At 37.7% G+C, this 8597-nt stretch overlaps 1 non-coding gene across 1 annotated transcript; it reads left to right on the top strand.

Annotated features, from left to right (window-relative positions):
- The first annotated feature begins 1009 nt into the window (after positions 1–1009).
- Positions 1010–1117, top strand: LOC111550832. Its single transcript, XR_002734183.1, has one exon. It is a non-coding gene; the product is annotated as a U6 spliceosomal RNA (small nuclear RNA).
- Positions 1118–8597: the final 7480 nt, after the last annotated feature.

Below are 8597 nucleotides of genomic sequence, written 5' to 3'. Positions count from 1 at the left end.
TAAGTCCTTATTTACTGATATTAACATTGAATGTAAATGGACTAAACTCTCCAATCAAAAGACATAGAGTGGCTGAATGGATTTGAACAAAAAAGACCCAATAATCTGTTGCCAACAAGAAACACATTTCTCCTATGAAGACACACATAGACTGAAAAATGGGAATGGAAAAAGATATTCCATGCCAATGGAAACCAAAAAAGAGCAAGAGGAGCTAGCTATACCTGTATCAGAAAAAATAAATTTAAAGACAAAAACTATAAGAAGAGACAAAGAAGGTCACCATATGATGATGATGGTACCAACTCAGCAAGAGGAAATAACAATTTTACATGTATATGCATCTAACACTGGAGCACTCGGATATATAAAGGAAATATTATTAGAGCTAAAGAGAGAGATAGGCCCTAATACAATAATAACTGGAGTCTTCAACATTCCACTTTCAGCATTGGACAGATCTTCCATATAGAAATCAACAAAGAAACATCAGACTTAATCTGCACTATAGACCAAATGGACCTAATAGATATTTATAGAACATTACATCCAATGACTGAAGAATACACATTCTTTTACTCTGCACATGGATCATTCTCAAGGATAGACCATATGTTGGGTCAAAAAGCAAGTCTTAAAACATTAAAAATGTTGAGGTAATATCATGTATCTTCTTTGAGCACAATAGAATAAAACTAGAAATCAACAGCAAGAGGAATTTTGGAAACTCTACAAATATGTGGAAATTAAACAATATGCACCTTAATGACCAGTGGGTCAATGAAAAAATTAAGATGGAAATGAAAAAGTTTCTTGAAACACAAACATAACATGCCAAAACTTATGGGATACAGCAAAAGGAGTACTTAGTAAAAGGGAAGTTTGCAACTGTCAGGGCCTACATCAAAACAGAAGAAAAGGTTCAACTAAACAACGTAAGGATGCATCTTAAACAACTAAAAAAGCAAAAGCAAACGGAATCCAAAATTAGTAGAAGAAAATAAATGATGTGCTCGCTTTAGCAGCACATACACTAAAAATTGGAACGATACAGAGAAGATTAGCATGGCCCCTGCGCAAGGATGATGCGCAAATTCGTGAAGCATTCCATATTTTTCACAAGTATACATATGTAACAAACCTGCACGTTATGCACATGTACCCTAGAACTTAAAGTATAATAAATAAATAAATAAATAAATAAATAAATAAAAGCTGAAAAGAAGCTTTCTGAGAAAAAAAAGAAAATAAATAATAAAGATTACAGCAGAAATAAATGAATTTGAATTGAAGAAAACAAAAGCTCAACAAAACAAAATGTTGCTTTTTTATGAAAAGATAAAACAAAATTGATAAACCATTAGCCAGACTAATTAAGAAAAACACAGAGAGAAGACTCAAATAAACAAAATCAGAGATGAAAAAGGAGACAATATACCTGATACCACAGCAATTCAAAGGATTGTTAGTGGCAACGATAAGCAACTATATGCCAATAAATTCGGAAATCTAGAAGAAATGTATAAATTCCTAGACACATATAGCTTACCAAGACTGAATAATGAAAAAATTCAAAACCTGAACAGACCAATGACAAGTAATGAGATCAAGGCTGTAATAAAACGTCTCTCAGCAAAGAAAAGCCCAGAACCTGATAGCTTCACTGCTGAATTCTAGCAAAGCTTTTTTTTTTGAGATGGGGTTTTGCTCTATCACCCAAGATGGAGTGCAGTGGTGCCATCTTGGCTCACTGCAACTTCCGCCTCCTGGGTTCAAATGAGTCTCCTGTCTCAGCCTCCTAAGTAGCTGGGATTACACAAGTGCATACCACCATGCCCAGCACACACCTGTAATCCCAGCTACTCAGGAGGCTGAGGCAGGAGAAGTTATTTTGTGTGTGTGTGTCTGTGTGTGTGTGTGTGTGTGTGTTTTTAGTAGAGATGGGTTTTCACCATGTTGGACAGGCTGGTCTTGAACTCCTGACCTCTGGTGATCTGCCCACCTTGGCCTCCCAAAGTGCTGGGATTATAGGCATGAGCCACAGCCATTGGCCCCTACCAAACTTTTAAAGAAGAGCTAGTACCAATCCTACTCAAACTATTCCAAAAAATGCAGGAGGGGAGAATACTTCCAAACTCATGTCATGAGGCGAGTATTACCCTGATACCAAAACCAGACACAGGCACATTGGAAAAAGAAAACTACAGGCCAATATGCCTGATGAATATTGATGCAAAAATCCTCAACGAAATGCTTAGTGAATTGAATTCAGCAGCATATTTAAAAGATCGTTCATCATGACCAAATGGGATTTATCTTTGGGATGCAAGGATGGCTAACATATACGAATCAATTAATGTGATACTTCATATCAACAGAATGAAGGACAAAAACAATATGATCATTTCAGTTGATGCTGAAAAAGCATTTGGTAAGGCTCAACATCCCTTCATGATTAAAAACTCTAAAATAAACTGGGTATAGAATGAACATACCTCAGTATAATAAAAGCCATATACAATAAACCCATAGCTAGTATCACACTGAATGGGGAAAAACTGGAAGTCTTTCTTCTAAGATTGGGAACATGACAAGGATGCCCACATTTACCACTGTTATTCAACATAGTACCGGAAGTCTTAGCTAGAGCAATCACACAAGAGAAATAATGAAGAGCATTTGGATTGGAAATGAAGGAGTCAAATTATTCTTGTTTGCAGATAATATGATCTTATATTTGGAAAAACCTAAAGGTTTCACCAAAAGACTATTAGAACTGATAAACAAGTTCAATAAAGTTGCAGGATACTAAATCAACGTACAAAAATCAGTAACATTTCTATATGCCAACAGTGAACAATCTGAAACAGAAATTAAGAAAGCAACCTCATTTGCAATAGCTACAAATAAAATAAAATACCTGGGAATTAACTTAAGCAAAGAAGTAAAAGATTTCTACAATGAAAACTATAAAACATTGCAAGAAATTGAAGATACCATAAAATGGAAAAAGATTCCATGTTCATGGATTGGAAGAGTCAATATTGTTAAAATGTCTATACTGCCCAAAGCAATCTACAGATTTAATATAATCCCTATCAAAATATAAATGACATTCTTCACAGAAATAGAGAAAATAATTCTAAAATTTATGTGGAACCACAAAAGACCCAAAATAGCCAAAGTTATCCAAATGCAAAAAGTACAAAACTGGAGGAATTACATTACCTGACTTCAAATTACACCACAGAGCTGTAGTAACCAAAACGGCATGGTTTGGGCAATAAAACAGACAAATAGACCAATGGAATGGGATAGAGAACCCAGTGATAAATCCATACATCTACAGTGAACTCATTTTTGACAAAGGTGCCAAGAACCTACATTGGGGAAAAGAAGGTCTCTTCAATAAATGATTCTGGGAAAACTGAATATCCGTCTACAAAAAATGAACTAGAACTCTATCTCTTTCCCTATGTAAAAATCAAATAAAAATGGAGTAAAGACTAAAGACTAAGACCTCAAACTGTGAAGCTACTCAGAGAAAATATTGGGGAAACTCTCCAGGATATTGGAATGGGCAAAGATTTCTTGAGTAATAACCCACAAGCCTAGGCAACCAAAGCAAAAATGGACAAATGGGATCTCATCAAGTTAAAAAGCTTCTGCACAGCAAAGGAAGCAGTCAACGAAGTGAAGAGACAACCTACAGAATGAGAGAGACTATTTTCAAACTACCCATCTGACAAGGGATTAATAACCAGAATACATAAGGAGCTCAAACTCTATATGGAAAAATCTAATAATCCAATTAAAAAATGGGCAAAAGATCTGTATAGACATTTCTCAAAAGAAGACATACAAATGGCAAACAGGTATATGAAAAGGTGCTCAATATCATTGATCATCAGATAAATGCAAATCAAAACTACAATGAGATATCATCTCACTCCAGTTAAAAGGGCTTTTTGTTTTCCCCAAAATTCAGGCAACAAGAATTGCTGGAAAGGATTGCAAGCATCTGTGGAGTCATTCTATCTTTAAAGTCACCTTCCAATTATTTTCTTAAAACCATTGACAAACATATAAACTGGTTAATCTTTCAAATATTGTCTCATTACAAAAGTTTCATTATTTTCCAGATTAAGTAGAAATCATTGAATAAAAATAACTACAAATTATTTAAAAACAAACAAACAAAAATGATCAAATGATCTGGAACATTTTCTTCCCAAGCAAAAGTAGTTGAAAGTTCATTCTTGAGCTGAGGCAGACAAACCATTTGACTTTCTTTAAGGCAAATCACAGGTAAACATGGATTTAGATTGTGTCTGTTCTAGCAAACTCTTTATTCGTATGAAAAGGGCCTACATAAATATCAGTTCAAAGGAGAGAAATATGCTTTGGATAAACCGGGGAAGTTAGTTTGTTTCTGAAACAATATCAGTAGGTTGAGTATTAGATAGACCAAAGAAGATGTCATTCATCACCTGGAAGGTTGAGAGAGAAAAATCCATTGAAAACTGAAGATGGAAGAGACTGATACTGCTGTTTTGATTTTATGAGAGTCTAGAGGTGAGAGTTATAACCAGGCATTCCCTGTTGTAGACATTTGCCAATTTATGCCCTCATGTTGCAATGAATCTGCAGAAGGACTAAGCATGGATGCTATTATTAAAGCTAATTAAATTGCTCTGAATTACAGCTTATCCAGGGTATTAGCTAACAGAACGGTCATCATAATGCCTGGAAGAAATAAATAGATGGGAATTGGTTGAGTAAGGAATTCCACTGATTGGGTTTTTTGTTATTGTTCACTTCAAAAATAAGCTCTCTGGAAGTACTAGAAATGAAGACCCACTGTGCTTTATCTCTTGGTAGTGTTGCATAATAATGGTGTGACCCATGTTCCTTGCTGAGAAGCAGGAACTGATTTTCTTGTCTAGTTTTTTAAAAAATCACATTTGCCAAAGTAATTAAATGAAAGGTTAATTGACAACAAACTTCCTATTGCACTAGAGTCACAGCTTGCATATGAAATAGCGTATTTTGTTTCTCTTTTTGCATTTCAATATAGCAAAACCATTGATGTCTGAGGGACAGGCAGAGAGCAGGTTAGTTTCCAGGCCCTAAACAATAACCAGAAAATGGCTTGTAATGAAAATCCAAGCTAAATATCATCATTATGATAAGAAAAGGGAGATGTAATGAGCCCAACAGCATCATCTATAGGAAAAGTAATTTAAAATGTTCACATAAAGTACAGCTAGTTTGGAGTGCAAATGAGCAGGGAAAGGTTTTTGGAATCCATTTGGATGCATGTGGAACGCATTTGAAAGTGATATTGTATCAGTCTAGATATATATGTGTGTTTGTGTGTGTGTGCACAAATGGATGCCTGAGTCATATATATGTGTGTATATATGTATAGATGTATATATATGTATATATGTATATATATGCATAGATGTATATATGTATATCTACATATGTAAAGTTACAAGTATATTTGGCAAAATGAATGCAGTGGAGGAATGTGATTAATCAAATTATTTTTTTATAATCCTAGCAGTTTGAAAAATAATTCACTTGGCTGGATTATGGCATGGAGGAAATCCTTAAAAAGAATCCAGGGGACCTGCTACATCTCTGTGAGGGTCAGTTTTATGTGTCAACTTACCTAGGACATAGTACCCAGTTATTTAACCAAAACAGTAGTTTAGGTGTTGTTGTGAAGGTATTTTGTAGAAGTAGTTAGCATCTGTCAGCAACTGGCTTCAAATAAGGGGACTGCCTTGATAACAGGAGTTTCTTGATCCAACCAGTTGGTGACGTATGAGCAAAAACTGAGACTTCCCAGAGAGGAAATTCTGTCTCAAGACTGCAGCGTCAGTTCCTGCCTGAGCTTCTATCCTACTGACCATATCAGTTTCAGACTTGCTAGGCCCCACAATCAAATAAGCCAATTCCTTAAAATAAACCTCTTTAATTATTATATGCATTTGTATGTGTATACGTGTGTATGTCTATTTATGTCTATCCTACTGGTTCTGTTTCTCTGGAGAACCTTGACTGACACAGTCTTAGATAGGCTTCATATACTAGACAGTTCCAGCCTGCCTTGTACATTGCCTGATTTGAGTCTGAACTTTCAATGACCTCAGTTGATTTATATTTAAATTATTTCATATTCATTTAAACATAGATATTAAAATGTGGATGGAATTCTGATGAAAGTTTTCACTGAGGGAAAGTAGCTGAGATAATGGAATGAAATTCTGTACCATACTTATTCTTCAGAGATCTGAAGCTGGGATTTCTTTCCTTGAGGTTTCTTTCCTTGAGGTTTACGTACTTATATAGAGACACAGAGCAGACACAACATAGTAATGCAGTTTATTAATAGGTAGCTCTTAGACTTTGGATGCACAACGTTTAAGAGGAATATGATGCTATCCGTTTTCTCTTTCTTTCTTTCTTTCTTTCTTTCTTTCTTTCTTTCTTTCTTCTTTCTTTCGCTCTTTCGCTCTTTCATTCTTTCATTTTTCGAATTTTTTATTATTTATTTATTTATTTATTTTTGAGACAGCGTCTCACTCTATCACTGTGGCTGGAGTGCAGTGGCATGATCTCGACTTACTGCAACTTCTGCCTCCCAGGTTTGAGCGATTCTCCTGCCTCAGCCTCATGAGTAGCTGGGACTATAGGCACGAGCCATGACACCTGGCTAATTTTTTGTATTTTTACTAGAGACAGGGTTTCACCATGTTGGTCCGGCTGGTCTCAAACTCCTGAGCTCAAGTGATCCATCTGCCTTTGCCTCCCAAAGTTCTGGGATTATAGGTGTGAGCAACGTGCCCAGCATTTTTTTTTTTTTCTGCTGGGTTCCAGTGATTCTCCCGCCTCAGCCTCCCCAGTAGCTGGGACTACAGGTGTGTGCCACCATACCAGGCTAGTTTTTGTATTATCAGTTTTCTTTAAGTGAAAATAGATAGTAGGACAAGGATTTTGAAATTTGTGAGCAGTTTCGAATTCTTTGGTCTGAGGTATAGTTTTAAATTTTCTGCCATTACTAATAGAAAAGAAAAAAATCTTACCAGAAATAATCTAAAACCTGGATGATTTGTTAGATGAATGAACTAATTGCTGTTATTGAGGATCTACAGTTTACCTGGCCACTGACTTTCAGGCAAACAACTTCAGTATCCCAGAACAAAAGTAATGGTGCAGTTTGTCCCCATCACCCTCAAACCCCCACTTTTCCCCAGAGGATGGGGAGGGGTCCTCTGGCTGGTGAGTTGAGGGGATGACCAGACATTTCTTGGGATCAGCCTTCCTGCAGGATGGGTATGTTCTGCCTGCCTTGCCCTCTCCAGGGTGCTAAGAGGCCTCGCACTGTGGAGAAAGCCAGCGATTGCTCAGTTCAGCTGGTGCCTGGGCAGCCAAGTTCATTTCTAAAGTGCTAGGTGCCTTGTTGTGGCAGCACATGAAAGCTATGTCCAGAATTTATAGTAAGAAAGTGGAGTGGAGCTGCCACTTTGATCTCTGTTGGTCATGTGGGTCTTATGCCTCAAGTAGTTTCTTACTCTAAAAATGAAAAAACGGAATGTCATTTAACTACCTGAAGTCCCAACGATATCAGCCCAACCCTTCTTGAGCGACACACCAGACAGGGTTCTTGATCGAGCACAGTCGTGGATTGGAAGAATCACTATTTTTAAAATGTTCATATTACCCAGTGCAATCTACAGATTTAATGTAATCCCTATCAAAATATGACTGACATTCTTCCTGGAAATAGAGAAAAGAATTCTAAAATTTATATGGAACCACAAAAGACCCGGAACACCAACTCGGATTAATTTAAGCAGAAGAGGAGTTTGTGGCAAAAGGTGAGGAAGCCCCAGGGGAAGGCTGGAAGACTACACTTGGGTAATGGTCCAGTGCAAGGGAAGCCAGGCAGCCAGAACTGAGGGTCACCCACGGTTCCAGCCTGGTTAGAACACCTGCGCCCTAGGGCACAGGTGGTGCCCCCGGACCTGGGATGCAGCCCCTCTACACTGCCCCTCCTTTTCTGCTTCTGTCACTCCCAGGTCACAAGTGCAGGCTGGGGCATCCTAGTTGCTGAGCTTAAGTCACCAGTAAGCCACCTTAGGGACAGCAGGACCAAGTGAAGAGCATCTGGGCCTTGACCTCTGTAGTCAGATGTCCCTGCATCCCACCAACCTTCAAACAGAGGAAGGGCACTGAAAAAGATCCCCCTGCAAAGAAAAGCCAGCAAACATTCCCTGCCAGGGCTGCATCTCCACATTTATTCTTCATAGCTGCTACTATTGTCCTCATTCTGCAGTTTAAGACGTTGAGCTTTAGCAAGGTGATGTGCCGTCTGTATGGCCACACAGCTAAAAAGCCATCTGACTCCGTAGCTCAAGCACTGAACTGCTCCAACAACTACCCCTGAGCTCTTCATTTTCATACAGCAAATTGCGGGACACACTTCGTTGTATCATCTTAGCTCAGGCTGCCATCACAAAATACCATAGGCTGGGTGGCTTAAACAACCAACATTTATTTTCTCATGGTTCCAGGGGCTGGAA

Source organism: Piliocolobus tephrosceles, chromosome 9, assembly GCF_002776525.5.
Source record: "Piliocolobus tephrosceles isolate RC106 chromosome 9, ASM277652v3, whole genome shotgun sequence".
Taxonomy (NCBI): domain Eukaryota; kingdom Metazoa; phylum Chordata; class Mammalia; order Primates; family Cercopithecidae; genus Piliocolobus; species Piliocolobus tephrosceles.
This window is presented reverse-complemented; position numbering and strand designations above follow the sequence as displayed.